We start from the raw sequence: 16,298 nt of genomic DNA on the forward strand, positions 1-16,298 counted from the left end.
AGAAACCTCACCAAGAGCAACAGAGGGATTCCTTTTCCAGGACAGATAGACATGCAAAAGATGCCTTACATATAGAGTAGAGAATAATAGAAATAGAGTGATAACATTAAGTAACAAAACAGAACATTGTAAGAGAATCTGCTGGTGAACTGGGGAGTCACAGGGTTCATAGAAACATCTCACCTCCAAAGACCCGAGCAAACAGAGACAGTGACAGAGTAAGAGAGAAAACAGGTGTGACAATGGGAAAAAAGAGCTATAACCCACAAACATGGAAACCTCATTTACAAGCCCTGGCTTCTTCATTATAGATCTCAGCCTGTATATCTTCCCCACTTTTTGACAGGTGATACCTGACATGCATAAATCCATGAGCATTCCTTTCCACTGATCTCCCACTGTATCTTTACTAGTCACCACCCAGGTGGAATATATAGCTGTACATATTGAATGGCTTTGAAAGAGTACTCTCACTCTCTTAGCCCCAGGGGTGTTTGAACATAGTGCAGATGACCCACCACACCATTAAACTTACCAACCACCGTGGTCAGGTGCAGTAAATGAAAGTGCATGCTATGATTTACTCAAATGATTCAGTTATTTGCCAAGACTTAACCTTGGGCTCACTTGTGAAATATTTGAAAGATAGATGCATTTCTGTAAAGCACAAACCAAGGCTGATTTGAAGAACTGCCTCACTGTACTTTACTGTAGCTTGGATGTAATAGTTCATGGTGTGCTGAGACCACAGTTTTGGTGGTGACAGTGGTGTTTTCGGTGGGGGTTTGGGTGGGAGGAAAAGAGAAAAAAAAAAGTCCCAGTCGCCATTGCAGTGCTGCTGCATCCTTGATAAGTGTCCTTGTATTGCTGCTGCAGACACAGCTCCACTCTTTCTGTTGTGACCGCAGTGCAGTGCATTGTTTTGTTTTCCTTTGGTTACAGAATGTGTTTGGCCATTGTCCTACCAGTTAATTAGTCCTCCAACATGAAAACAAAATGAGAAAGTGAAAAATAGCAGCCAAAAACAGTCGATCTGAGCTGACACACTCTTCATGTAACTCATTAATACTTACCTTATTTATGACTCTATGAATATGAAATGTGATGTCAAGAACTCTTTTCTTGATAAGGTTTGTTGTATTTTGCAATATTAAATTTGTCACCACTGACTATTATCATTTGTAAACCATAAATATGTTTTACCTTTGCTCTGTACTGTAACCCTGGGGTTTGCCTCCCACTGTGTCTAAATCCATGTTTTTTGCAGTGGTGTTATTGCACAGTAAGCAGGACCAGCAGGGGGTTTACAGAGTGTGTAAAGCATTAGGAGGCCACACAGACAGTAATAAGTCTGCTCCACCATGAGTGATAGGTCCACTTTATTACAACAGCAAGAGAGTGCTGGAGTCCCCTCAAGGGACACATAGCTATCTGCATGATGGGTGGAGATTTTTGTTATATCATATCCCCTGTTCGCTTTGGGAAAAATAAGTTTTTCACTTTTGTTGAGGAGTATTTTTGAACAGCACTATTTGGCCAGTATGTGAACAATTAAAGTGCATGGAGTGGAATGTCAGAAGTTCAAGCTGATAAGATATTGTGGATTTGGGGGAAGACAGGTTTTGCAGGGTGATTTGTTTCCTCTCTATCCACCGAGGATTCGAATGAATGAGCTCCACTGTGCAAAGAGCCCGAGCAGTTAGGAAGTTTGGAAAGTGTGAAAGTAAGTTGAAGGTGCTAAGTTGTCAACCAGCCATCAGGCAGCAGGGTGGATGTAATGAGCTCACTGCGTGTGTGTATATGTGTGTGTATGAGTGCTTTTAAGAGAGATCGAGAAAGAATGGGGTGTTTTTGATTGTGTGTGTGTATGCTTTTCAGTAAGTGTATGGATGTGCGTACCTATATGTGTGTGTTACAGTGGTCATTCCTTTCTGTTTACACACACACACACACACACACATACACACATGCCCACACAGGTCACTTTGACACCCATTTTAATAGGAAGAGAACAAACACTGCAGATTTATCAAGACTGACTGCTTTACTGGGGCTTTGTTAGCGCACTAATCCCTGCAAATACAGGATCAATGAACACTATTACAAGCCACGCTAAACTTCATTTCCTGCCTGTTTACAGTGGCCTACTGCATAGTACATCAATACCAGAAAGGCTATCTTTCTATAGAGGTGGGTCTTTGTTGTGATTGTTTTTGAGGTCCTTGAATGGAGGTCACTGCTGGTGTTGGAGCACAGCTTTGCATATCGACACCGCACAATGTTTGAAAACATGACTTATTGATTCATATCAGGTCGTTAGGTTTATAAAAGTCCAGCACTGATGGATGGTGGTACTTGGCTCAAAAACATGTCAGGCTGCCTGATGGATGTTCAGCTCGGGTAACATGTCAGTATTGATAAGCAGGGATTCTGTGCTAAAACATGCGTGTGTATTGATTGGTTGATGCAGATGAACCAAATGTGAGGGTCAGAGGGGGCCCTCGGGGGCGCGTGGACGTGTTGGTGTGAATGTCAACCAAGGTTGGATCCAGTCGTTTTGCAACACGTGTGTTTAGAAAGGGCTGGGGGCTGGGTGTGCGCGCGCAGTATTGCTCCATAGATGTGTGTCTTGTGAACATAGATGCATACACATTGTCTCTTCATATTTGAGTGTTTCTTGCATGAAAACAAATTTTTTTTTAAAATTACCAAAACATTTCTACCAGATACTCTATGAGCGTCTGTGGTCAATGTCAAAATTTTGCAGTAAACGTGCAATAAATGTAATTGTATGGCTATCAGTGCTATGGCATGTAGCCATACCTCAATCATTTTGCGGAGAGAATTGTTTCAAAAGGTTGTATTTCAAATGCAATATAAACTAGACCTCTAAATACATCTAAAGTTGCATTATTCTCATAGTTTATAAACTGTCAGTAATGTTTCTGACATTGCTTATGTTGGCAAAAAACACAAAAGACAATAGATAGACTGAAAATGACAAATACTGTTAGAGAAACATGAGGTAAATAAAAGCGGGGGAAACATGACCAGAGGGGAATTTTCCATTAAGCGCCCTTTAGAGTGAAGGCATTTCTCCTTGACTTCTGTAGACACCTTGGATTGTTCCCTGATTCATGAGCACTTCAAGTTGAAATGAGCATGCCTTCTGTCAGTAGGAAGGTTGACACTTTAATTTGGTAAAATAAATAGCCAAATGTTCAGCTCAGGTCTTTTGTTGCCACGGGGCACGCAGAAAAAATGCTCTAAAAGCCTAAGTGTCTTTTCCAGTTTTGGATTGTATGTATTTCAGTGAACTTAGTTTCAGCATTTTTTTTTTAATGCAGCTCTGTAATTCTGTTATGGCCATGAAGGAGGGAACACCTCTCTCACCCGTCCTTCGCTATCAATGTTTGAAAATCTTAAGTGTGGTGTAGATTTCCCCCGATATTTGTTCAGTAATTGCTAACAGAGTAATCCTTGTCACTAATGTTACAGTTATTATGTTAGTTTTGTCACTATATGGCAATTAATCTTATCTAGACAATCCTCTAGGTGATACAGCTCAGTCAGATATCGTCATTTGATCCTGGTGATCTCACAGTCCGGCCTGTCATCGCCAGATAGCAGAGGTTATTACACTTTCCAATGAATACACTTCCTATTTGGATAGTATATACAATGTGCTCCAGTGGTTTGGATAATATTGTGACAGGCTGTGTTTGTTAAAATAGCCAAACTGGCAAACACAGACTACTTGATTCTGCTCTGCCATTGATCACATTGATTAAATTTCTGTTCAAGTGCAGCTTTGTCTTAGAACACTTAAAGTACTTTTAAGGCACCTCCCCTCTATGTGCGTATCTGACCTACAAACCTGGACCGTGTCATATTTAATGCATCTGGGTGCCACGGTGAGTTAGCCTTTCAACTTGGCTCCAGTTTCTGTCTTTTCGCTGCTTTTACCATTTCATTTTCCAAAGAGAGAGAGGGAGAAGGTGCTGTGCAGTGCACCTCTCTCATCCTCACACCTGCCCCCGCTGTAGAAAAGAAAGGGAGGGAGGGAGGGAGAGAGAAAAGCAACAGTGGATCACATGTCTTCATGGCTGTCCAACAGTAAATTAAAATGAGGAGCAATTTCCTGAGGCCCAATTAGCAGAAAATTGGTCCTGTCTGTTGGAGTGACTCCCTTGGGAGGAGGGAGAGGTGGGGGCTGTTGCTGAGAGAAAGAGAGAGAGAGGGTAAACTCTGCACAGATTGTCACATTACAGTGTGTGAACGAGAAATGGTGTGAGACGGTAAACTAGGTTGAATTGACAGTCAAAAATAGATTACAGCGGTGATGGAATGAGCAAGATTAAACAGACATACTGTTAACATGGAAAATATGTGTGGTAGAAATTGTGGGCTAAATCTAAAAACGCTGTTTATGTGGATCCATGTGAGTATTTTCTGGTTATTTTCATAAAGATCTAATCTAAATTGTCTGAACATTAAAAAACAGCTGAAATTCTTGTCTGTTTTCATTCAGCAAAGAAAGATCAAAAGCAACAGCTGGTTAGACCTCTGATCTGTCCTCTACAGCTTTCCATTGTCACTTATACTGTGTTTCAGTATAATCAAACTCACACTTTAGTTTTTCTCATTGACATATTTTTTCTGTTTCCGTTGACAGATAACTGAAAATACTGATATCCTTCTGGTTCATGAGTGCTACCTTTTAACCAAGCTGAACAGTTTTTCCTGCGCTGTTGCAATGACACATGGGGTTGGGTACTGTTTACATTTAGACTGATATCAGTATCAGTACCCGACAGTGCCTTTTTTTGGTACTTTACACTATCTGTAATAACAAAGTACTATATAATAACAAAGTAGTATTACTTAGTTACTACGTATTACTTAAAGAGACCATACGTAAACCTATGGTCTCATCCATATGTTTACATAGGATTAGCATGCTAGGCTAACAATCTGTCAGCTGTGTGACTTTATATCTGCGCTAAACAGGAATCACAATGGCTGCACCTTATTTTTTCTGCAGTCTATGGGCTACACACAGCATTGCATGGCTATGCTGAAGATGCTAGCCATGCTAACTAGCTGCTAGCCACAGTGCAGGCTGGTAAAATGGATCTATTTCTTTGTATCCGTAGGTTGGTGCTCCTGTTAGCATCGGAGCCTCCGTGTGAGATGCTTCGGTCAGTAAATGTGTGTTTTAAAACTTATTTCAGGGCTCCACTATTTCAGGCCAGTGGACGCAACGCAATTCAGTCGGTACCCTTAAAAGTTCGATACCCAGCCCTAATGACACTTTGATCAAATTGTCATTGTTAAACAAAGTCAACATAAATACAAGTTAATGGCAACACTTGGATTGTATGATCAGGTTTTTGGGTTTGAAAAAATGCCCAACTGGCTTAGCATGGACAAAAGGCCAAAACCGAGGGGAAAAAGTTGCATTTACAAATTTGGGCGGCTTAGTGTGGACGTAGCCTAAATGTATTGGGAAATTTACAAAGCAAGGCCAACCCTGTCTACTACGTATTTGTTTTGCTGACAAACATAATTGTTCCCTGGATTATGTGCACGGACAACATTTTTGCGAGTGACGGCAGAGCTACATTCTTCTACCACACAGAAATTGTAGGGTGTATTGTGGGCAAATAAATCGCAGGACACAAGAAGTGGTGTTTGCATCCAGAGTCTTGCATGTGGTCAGGTTTCAGCAGCAAAAGTACTTTGGTTAAGGTTAGAAAAAGTGATTTCAGTTGCATGTTAATACAGTAAACACAGTGTGTATTGTGCTTCAAGTCACTTTTTCAATTTTCAACCAAAACCATAATTTTCCCCTAATTTTAACCAATCTCTCTGAGTGCATAAATATAACCATAAAACATAACCAGAAAAATGTTAATAATGCTGTTGTTGCTACGAGCAAATATTGTACCACGAGAGCGGATATTGTAGGAAAACAAATGACTTATTGTGTATTGTCAGTGGTCATTTTACAGATTCGTTCACTTGCAACATTTTGTGACTTGGCAGATACGTTCACTAACAGTGTTCCTCACTCTTTAGTTAAACCTAATCAGAGACGGGGTTGACAAGGGCTTTAAGCAAATAGAAAGGCGAATGAGAGGGAAAATAATGCAGGAAATTAGCTTTCTAGGTATAATCAGAACCACTGAGAAGCTGGATTTACTTTTACTGATAAAGCAACAAACACTTCCACTCTTCATTCAATCAATTTCCACTTTTATGTGAGACAAAAGTCAAGTATGTTTTCGCTCAAATCACAAAACGACCACATAACTAATGAGGCGGAATCTGCTGAGCTTTAATTAAACCATAATGGAGAATTGATAATGGAGGCAGCATAGTGATGGATGTGGGTTTTTGGATGAGGTCCAGTGCCTCCACAAGTACTACTCTGCATGTGCACACTTAAATCAATTCACACACATTGCGCCCCAAAGGGCTTAGACTATTGATGACAGTGATGATGGACTTGGGTAGACACAGGACTCATGTAGGGAGGGAACTGGGTCAATGTCAGTCCTGGTTCGGGATCGACCCGTCTCGGGTGCCCATCACTCAGTGTTAATGAAAGTGCCTAATCGATGCCCGGGCAGGATCCCGTCACTACAACAGAAGCCGTCAACCCTGCTAAAGTCATTGACCGACAACAGCCATTGATGGAATTATTGTCGTTGTTCTGTTAATTAAGTAAACATTTATCTGAGCTTCTCTCTCTGCTAGGGTTTGATTCAAGGACGAAAATCTGTGTCCTAATGCTTGTCATAAATCTTTCTCTCCAGCTTTTTCCATGGTAAAAAAACCATTTTGTCGGTACTTTTGTCAGCACAGTGGTCAAAAAACATCTGAAACAAAAAACATGACCTAATCGTGGCAAAAATATAAACCACTTAAACTGCTGACAGACCAACAACTAGCAATGCAGTTTATGTTCTTGGAAGTATCAGGATTATGTATAACTATAATTTTGGTCAAAACAATATAGTAGGCTATATTTTTCATCAATGATTGCATATTGCATGGTTTTGGTTTCTAACAGTTTAATCTTTTGTTTTAATGTTGCCACGCAAACTCTGTAAACTGTTACCATTTTAATAAGACTGAGATTTAAAAGAAATTATTATTTATTTAATCTAATGAGACAAATGTTTATGCCTTAATTAGAACATTTGAGTTCTGGCCTAGTTGGTATGTTTGAAAATGAACACCACAGCGTCAAATGACAAGAATAGCTTCTACTCCGAGGACCTGAATCATCCTCTTCGTTCATTCATCCTCTTATTTTAAATTAAATAAATGATGGCCTGTCCATGTTGATGAATTTCATCTTATCAAAAAATCATTCCCGCCCTCTCTGGACGAAATTATCATGTTCTCCTAGAATCAGAGCCAGTCAAATATATATAAATGTGTGTCTAATATATGTGGGAATTACTTAAACTCTGTAAACTCAAAGTTTGATTCTAATGAGACACATTTCAAATAATCCCAAACTAATTTTGCACACATTAAACATATTTGTTTTGCCAGCTTTATAGCGCCAATTTTAGCACAATGTTTAGTCACACTGTGAATGTAGGACAAAACTTTCAAAGAGTATGTGCCTCTGTGGACCCAACAAAGAGACTAGGACATGACGATCCAGTATTGTCTGCTTCCCTGTTGTTCCTTGCTGATAAGATTCAGCACTGTGTCTACTCATCCATCTAATTATCTGTCTACCTGCCTGCCTCTGTCCGTCGCCACCCTGCTCTATTGTCATTCACTCCAGGCAGGACAAACATGACTTGCTGACCTCTGGCCATTAAAAACCTTTCAAGCAAAAAAAACAAAAAAAACCCCAACTGTGACCCTTTTTACCTGTAGCGCTTAGGGTCATCGAATGCCACTGTTTCAATGCAACATGCCATTATATCATCAGAAAAGAGTATAATGGCGGTTTGCCAAGTTTCATAGCCTCAACCCAACTTCAACTGTGGCTTCCAAGAAGACAAAAGCAAGATAACCCTAAGTGAAACCAATTGAAAACTTACCCTCCTTTAAACATCCACAAACACAAGGACAGAGCTTCTCCTGCACTTGGGGGTTAATATATAATCACACATTCAGGAGTTTCCTCCAAGATCTCAAAGACACAGGAGGGACTTGACCTGGATTTTAGTAAAGCTCTAACTCTGGGCGATAGTCGTACTATTCAGGGATATCGCGTCTTATCATATTCTCTCTTTTTTTCTAAGTAGTATCGCTTACTTTCGTAAAAGCTCTGGCTTGTAACAATACGCCTTATTCTCTTGGTGATTGAGGTGCGGCTTTATGCTATAGCCCTCGATGCATAGGAAGGTAATTTCATGGCTCCTTCCTGCAGACACATATCAGACACAGTGCTCTATTATCAAGCCCTGGGTATTAGGCTCCTAGGTAAGGGATGGAGGCAGAGGGGATATTAAGCCTCAAAGTGTGTATATGAGTGTGTGGTGTGTGTGTGTGTGTGAGTGAGAGAGAGAGAGAGAGAGAGAGTTGGAGACAGAGCCAGAGAGAACCTGAGTATACGTGGTCTTCATGAAGCAATAGCGAGGGAATGGCGGGGAGGTCTGGAGCGGTCCTGTGCATGATGTATCACGTTGCCGACTGTGTGGCTGCTGCCATCACATCAAAGAACAAAGGGGTGTTTATGTCAAGCCTGACTGATTTGGTTTTTATTAATGTCTTACCTCCCTTTCTCCCCCACTACCATCAGCTTCCACACATCACTCCCCTTCCCCCATTATATTAAGTCCAAACGGTGCTTTGGAGACCACACTGATTTCTTATGCATTTGTCTCCCACCCTTCAACACACACACACACACACACACACACACACACACATACTGTGCAGGGCTCTTGCCCTACTCCTGTCTTAGCTGGGGCCTCTCTGAAACGTGCCATGTATTCTCCCAGAGTGGATGAAGCGCACAGGCAGACATTCATTCCCACTTGAGTTCCTCTTTCTCCCCCTGAGCCATTTACACAGTGGAAAAGGTTAATTGCTTGAAACACCAGCGGTGTTATTTCAGCTGATTCCAGAAGCATTGCATTTGATATTAAACAGACAAGAGATTACTGCGATGATAACATACTGAGTGTGCCAACGGATTATTTGTACATGTGAACGGGATACGCTCTAATTCTTAGGATACGTTATGGGGATAAGTTTAACAGGCAAGACGCAAATATTAAAGCTTATCCTCCATGCAGCCACTGTACAGTATAACGCCATACATCCACAGAGGGAAAGACAGAGAATTCAGAGCAGCTCCAAAGTTGTTAAATCATTTTCAGTTGAAACTGCCTTTGCTCTCAGCTGTCCTCACCCATGAGTGATGGGTCCATGTGCAGAGAGCTGCGCTAATCCCTTACGACCACATTGCGCACAGTATCGTCACCCCATGAAGACCATTACCATCATAGCTGTGGGTGATCGCTCTCTACAGCTCCGGGTCAGTGCTGGGTTTACTTTGAGGTAGCAGGAGCCCATAAGAAAGAAAGATGTGGATCAAAGTGAGGGTTTTGGAGGAGAAGAAAGAAGACAGACAGAGACAGGGGGGGATTAACTGAAAGAAACATTTGACTCGACAAAGCGGAAAGCTCTTGTGAAAGAAAGATCCATCCCGCAAAACTTAAACAGGTGGTTTCACTAACTCACTAATTGGTTTCCTCTCTCTGGCTTAAGGTGTGCTAATCAATCACATCACCTGTGCTCCATCCCAATTCAACACTACTGAAAGAATGATTAGAAAACTTGATGTACTGATGTTAAGAGAGTCTTTGTTGTTTATACATATATATACTGCTTATGCACAGTACATATATACCTTTAAATGTTAATTATTTAATTACAGTGTATTTTTCAAATTCATCCTTTAGAGTATTTAAATCTTAGCTTCAATTAAACCCAAGATTGTGAACGCTGGTCCAATTTTCTGCTGCCTCGCCTCATGAATTAGAGTTATTTTATCTTCATTCAGCTTAATCAGTTGTATGCTTAAAGTAACATTTTTCACTATGTATGTGCATATGTGTGTGTGTGTGTGTGTGTGTATAAGTATAAATGTGTGTATGGGGGTGTATGTGTGCTGTGAACGCTGAAACACATTAGGTGTAAGTGGCATCGGAGAGGCTAGCATCGTCAAACAAATTACACAAAGAGAGAGGTAGCTTGTGCTTTCAAACACGTTACAGTGATTGAGCTTGAGAGGTAGAGTGTGGCATTCTTTAAACACAGCGTGTTTGGGAAGAGGTGGCGTATTCAAACACATTATGGATAAGAGAGATGGGGGTCGTGTAGCAAAATGCATTACGGAGTCGGAGAGGTTGAGGGAGTGCAACGTTTCTAAACATTATGCTGGAGTGACGATGGCATGCTTAAACAGAGTGTTGATGGAGAGCGGAGAGAGAGAGGGGGTCAAGAGAGTTTCTGTTTTATTTCGGTGAGGTGTGTGTGCTTTGTCTGCCCATTGAGTGCTGACTGAGTTTTGACATCGGCTCAACTTGGGTACACAAACTTAGCAAGTTATTTGTCTCACCCAAAGTATACGTGAGGGCTTTATTGGCACACACATATATTCACAGACTGTCAAATACATGCACATAGACATGGAAATGTGAATAAAATCACAATTTGACAAGCACACCCAGTCTTTCTTGTGATCTTCAAAACTTGAGTCATCCAATAAAACCAGCTTGTAGAATCACTCCCAGAACTACACTCCTAACCCCTCCGATAAAGCCCGTCATGAAAGATTAAGCTCAGATCCAGCAAAACACTTCAAGACATGTTCCCCCATACTTTATCTTGGCACTGTGTCCAGCCCAATTAACCTTACAAGCAGGCTCTTTTTCACGTTGCCAACTCTGAAGCAGCAGGGGTACCTCATCCCTGGCATTTTTCTTCGCCTGGCAACAGAACACCTTCAACAATGTAGGAAAAAACGCAGAAAATGCTGTCTTCCACTCTTCTGCTCCTGTGGCGGCACTCAGGTCGAATCTTTTCAATTAGCCAGGTTGACTTTGCATGGCTAATTAAGTCCTCATCCTTGACGAGCTGTCTGACTTCTCCTCCAAGCCTCTTACTGGGGGCTTACAGCCCCGCAGGGGCCACTGGCCAGACGGATTGTTGTCCAGCTGGAATGGGATTAGCAGCGCGCCAGGGGCCTGAGGCCCACAGTCCCTGAGCCTTTGTTTGAGTCTGAAGTGTGGAGTTGGAAGGGGTGAAGCAGGGAGAGAGGATTGAGGTAATCCCCTCCTCTTCAGGACTGCTCCCCAGAGGAGTGAATCCCCAGTAAACCACTGAATGCTGTAGACCACCAACCACCATCAGAGCCACTGTTTACCCATCAACCCCCAGCAGGTAGAAGGCTAAAGAAGAAGACTCCTCCGCCTTAATATGATTTAATGTTCTGAAGGATAATTTCCAATGGCTGTAATCAAAACATGTTATTCCTTGGCCAAGCCCAAAGTATAAGTGTTGTCTGGCAGGATTAGAGGCTTTATGCTGTAGAACAGCAGGTTATGAAACCCACCTAGTCCACTGGGATTTTGTCCGTTGCACCCAGCACAACCAGATTATATAATCAACCAACTGCCATTCTCAATCATTTTAAGGGAACAAAACAGGACAACATAAATTAGCTTGCTCAAATAAAAACTTGAATGCTGGAAAATAGTCCCTGAGCTCTGATTTGTAAATAAATGAATAAATAAAAGCATTGCAGAGCTGCATACTCTTTTTGCATTCCAGACTTCATTTACACAAGCATGTTGGCCTTTACCTCCAAAATTGAATTCTTCTCATCAATAAAAGATTGAATGTAAGAAAAGAGTAAAGGATGCTGACTCCCAAGTGCACATAATCACACCTGTGGCATGCAGGTGTTAGCAGACATGTCCTTGCTGTAGAGTGTACACAGTATGATTATACAGTGCTGCTGCAGATAATAATAGATGATTCAAAAGGTAGGCATGTTGTCAAAGGACTTGTAGGTTTTGCCTACATATTTTCCGCTGACAATTGTTATTTTAAGGTAATCCTGTATATAGAAGATGAGGACATGTGAATCACAAATAGCTTAACTGTTGAGGCTAAACTTGTCAAGTTTGCAAAATCCTGCAACAAAGAACACAGTGAGTGGTTTGTTTTAAAAACCTCCACCCTTTCTAAGGGATTAGGGGCCAAAGAATCAGAATTCCGTAAATAGTCAGGTTAGTCGCTGCAAAATCACTGATCAGGTTTTACAAGTTGAAACCGGTGTGTATTCACTGCTTTAGGCTGCATTTACATCAAATCCAGCAATGTGTGAAAAACAGCAGCTCTGCCATTCATTTAAATGGGGGCAGTGTGTTTACACTGCGGGAGTGGGGACCGCATGTGGACTCAACTTTTGCCAAAATGCAACCTAACGTCACACTGTGGTAGCCAATCACATACATACAAGCGCACATTCCAGCTGTTTACCTCAAGATCATCGTAACCAAAGATAAAACAGTTGTCGCTGTGAAAACTTTCCAGAGTTTTAAAATCCTGTCTATGAGTTTTACAAACTGCTGCATGGTGTTTTGGCTTCTGATAAATCCTTAAATGCATTAATCTGTAATTCCAACTCGACTTTCTGGATCGCATTTCATTGTCTCAGCAGTGCCTCAAACAACACGCTTCCACTACCGAAGCCCCATGCGTCGTAGTGCTGGATTGCCGGATTTGGTCTGAATGCAGCCTTTGGGCAGCCGCACCGAGCGCTTCTAGTTGAAAATCTCTTTAACTTTTCAGGAAGGCGCTGGTGTCGTCACTGTCACTCCTTTTCATGCAACCAGTCATATATTAGATGGGGCGTCCCATGGTTGGTGCTCATGGTGAAGAAACAATGTCAAACAAATAGATAGTAGCCTAAGAATAACAAATAGATAATAAAAAAACAAAAAACAAAGGGGCGAGGCTAGTCATATAACGGCAGTTAGAGTGGTAATATGTTGTCAAAATATTGTTGTCATAGAAACAAAACCCATGCGTAGCGCTTCATCATAAAAGCGCTGGGAGTGCTGGGATGAACCACTCCCCATCGCCCTGCCAGAGCTTTTCTGCCAGACACATGGACACATGCCTTAAGGCTGAATGAGATGATTGTCAGTAGAAATCCCTATTAGTCAGCTAATTCGTTTAATTTGTTCTGTGAATGTTCCTTGGATGAACATCATATTATTTTTTTATTGTTTGCATTCCTGGTGAATATTATTGAAGATGCAAATGCGCTGTGAGGCTCAGCTTGTAGTGTGACCTCTCCTCTCTCATGGTGCACCTGTGCCTGTGAGTCAGCCTCAGCATTGAGCCAATACCAACAGGCTGCCTTTCATCGCAGTGTGACAGAAGCACATGAGATTAGAGCAGAATCCACCAAAAACAACCACACTGAGCTGAGGGATAATCAGAGCCCAAACATCAGAGGGAAACGGGAGGACACTGCTTCATCTATCATCCAACAAGAATCCACCCCGAAGAAAAACAGGGATGAGATGCGTCGCTATTGTCCAACCTCACTGTCACAGGGAAAACAGGATGTGATGAGTTTCAATGCCTGAGGTGACTACTGAAGCGCAGTGCCACCAGCTTGAAAACTTATTATTTTATTGGAGCAACAATGTCTACATTTATTCATGTTAACAGAAAAGTTTTCTTCTTTTCTTTTTGACCATTTGGAAGCAGACAAGTGTGTAAAATAGTTGGCCCAAATGGAGCGTTATCAACGAGATGGGCACTGATACGAAGTTCTGAATAGACTTCAGGCTTCAGAGCATTTTCTAAAAGTTGACTGTAGCTGAAGAACAGTGCACTATTATTCACCATTCATTGCTCAGGTGACTGATGTGATCTTTCAGTACTCTACATCTTATTTTTCAGTCATCACAAAGACTTTACATCAAAGGTGTGATACAATGCCAGAACATGTGCAATACCCCTGTTTGAGACACTTAATACACCGGTATCATCTTAAGATTTTCTTTTTATCATCAACCAACCCTCTGCCACACCACACACACACAGCCCCCCTACATGTGTACAGTATCTTGTTGGCTCTCCCTATTGAAATGCAAGATGGTCAGAATACAGTGAGTCTGTATGCCATTGCATGATGTGATTGAGAATGTGTATAGTAAGCCTTGCCCAGTTCTCACCAGCAGGACCAGAGGCTGTTTTTAAAGCTGCATTTCTTGCATCAGTTCTCTGAGACGTCAGGACTGACGGGTCAGAGAAAAGGAGCCTCCAACTGAACAGGAATGAGACTGATCCTTTGCCAGACAGCCTCAGCTGGGGGGCCACCATCCACTTGATTTTTCCAACAAGTGCCCGCCCCCACAAACCCTCCACCATCCACCCACTGTCCACCCTCCCTGCATTCATTTCTGGACGTGCACTGATAACAGAATTTCCGGGGAACTGTCCAAACAGACTGCCCTGTGTTGCATTGTGTGCTGTGTGTTGTGTTTTGGACATTGTGCAAAATCGGGATTACTCCATTAGATGGGTATCGGTTGTTGCTGCTTTGTCAGCATTATAACTGAGAAAAAAGTCCCCATTTGAGATGTTAAATAGTGGAACGAATCACAGCTTGATATTTGTCCTGCAAATTGATTTTGTTTCTATCTTCTCTCCTAATTTGAAAAAAAGGCTGTTTAATCTGAAACTTTATGCTTGAGCTTGAGATATTTTTTCAGGCCCCAGATGGACTGTGTCGTGCCAGTTGAAAAGAGCATACAAATGACATACTGACTTATTTATTTTAACAAGGCCTGTTGCACAGACACAAACTGCTGACATTTATATTAAATCCGATCCCTCCTTTTCTTCTCTTTCTGCCATTTTCCATAGACATAACAGGCCTCAACAGTCAGCATCATTGTCATTCGTCCTGATCTCTGGGCACTTTCTTTCATACTCATGGAGACATTCTTTAAAGACATTTATTATAGGACAGTAAAGAGTAATGGGGTGTTTCATTTGCCATAATGAAATCTAATCACCCTGTGGACAGTGCTTTGAACCCATCTGTCCAGTGGTTTTACTAGTTTAAGTTTAGGCGTGGAACAGAACAGCTTTCGGTCTGCAGGCTTTCAGGGAAAGCAATTGAAGGGAGGGACTCCTTTACATCTTAAACAATTGAAGTGTGTGGATGATGATGAGATGAGTAGTTGGAGGTCAAACTGTTTTCCTCTTAGGAACAGATAAATTCTGAAAGATGCTGGTGGATCATTTAAGAGAACTGTCAATGGGATTTGTTAGGTGGAAATGAAACCGATCATTGCACAGCTACAGTTTTTTGTATAGTTTTAAAGAGGATGTATAATGCACATTTCAGTGTATCTGTGTATATTCTGGGGTGCCACTGGAATATCTTTGCATGATTTAGAGTTTTAGAAAAACTCCTTTATCCATTTATCTTATACTGGACCTTTATGCAACTCCTCAGTTCAGCCTCTGTCTGAAAAGGCCATTTTAGCTCCTGTATCTTTAAGGCCCCCTCCCAGTGAACCCACTTTGTTCTGATTGGGCAGCTTCTGGAAGCTTCCAGTAGCTGCTCCTCGTCAGACTTCTGGCAGTTCTGGCTATGTGAAAAAAACTAGTAGTACATTTTCACTTTTTCTTCTCTTCTCTCTTTGCTCGAAATGTCAACATCTCCAAATTATGTGAGTAGACATCGTAAACAATCATAGCACCAACCTTAGACTACAGAAGGGATGGCCATTTGTGGACATGCTGAATAATCTGATCCAGTAACTTTGTAAACAGGGCTTTCAGAGCAGGCTGAAGCCATGGGCTTTTGACATGCAATGGAGCATTTTTACATATGTTCACCTCAAGTTTTGAAACATTTATGTTATAGACATCTGACATTATAACAGTGAACAAATGACAGAAAATCACAAAAAGATATGTCCACTTTCAGGCATTCAGCATTAAAAGGGCACATTTTGAAGAGAAATCAATTAATTCCAATGGAAGCACTACAATCAGTGAATTCACACACATATTTCATCTTGAGTTCAATTTAGGTGAACCTGTGAATTTGCATTATTAACGAGTAGCAAGCAATCTTGACAGGGCTGACCTTTGAAGGAATGGATAGCCAGAGAGTCCAAAATCGAGGAATCTATTGTAGCTTTTAGCTGTGTTGCACCATCAACGTTTATTTATATAAACTCCACAAAAGAGGAATTGTTTGCAGTCATGTA

The 16,298-nt window shown here is 41.4% G+C and overlaps 1 protein-coding gene across 2 annotated transcripts in view; it reads left to right on the forward strand.

Moving 5' to 3' along the window:
* The window catches only part of LOC121891214 (semaphorin-3A-like), a 73,349-nt gene that overhangs the window by 13,937 nt on the left and 43,114 nt on the right, over positions 1-16,298 (forward strand). The window contains exon 1 of one of the 2 annotated variants that reach the window (XM_042404026.1): positions 15,687-15,752. The exons of the other annotated variant lie outside the window; for it this stretch is intronic. The gene's annotated coding sequence lies outside the window, so the exon portion shown is untranslated. Of the gene's footprint in view, positions 1-15,686; positions 15,753-16,298 lie in introns of those variants that run through there. 2 annotated transcript variants of the gene reach the window in all.

This window comes from Thunnus maccoyii, chromosome 23, assembly GCF_910596095.1.
Source record: "Thunnus maccoyii chromosome 23, fThuMac1.1, whole genome shotgun sequence".
NCBI classification, from domain to species: Eukaryota; Metazoa; Chordata; class Actinopteri; order Scombriformes; family Scombridae; genus Thunnus; species Thunnus maccoyii.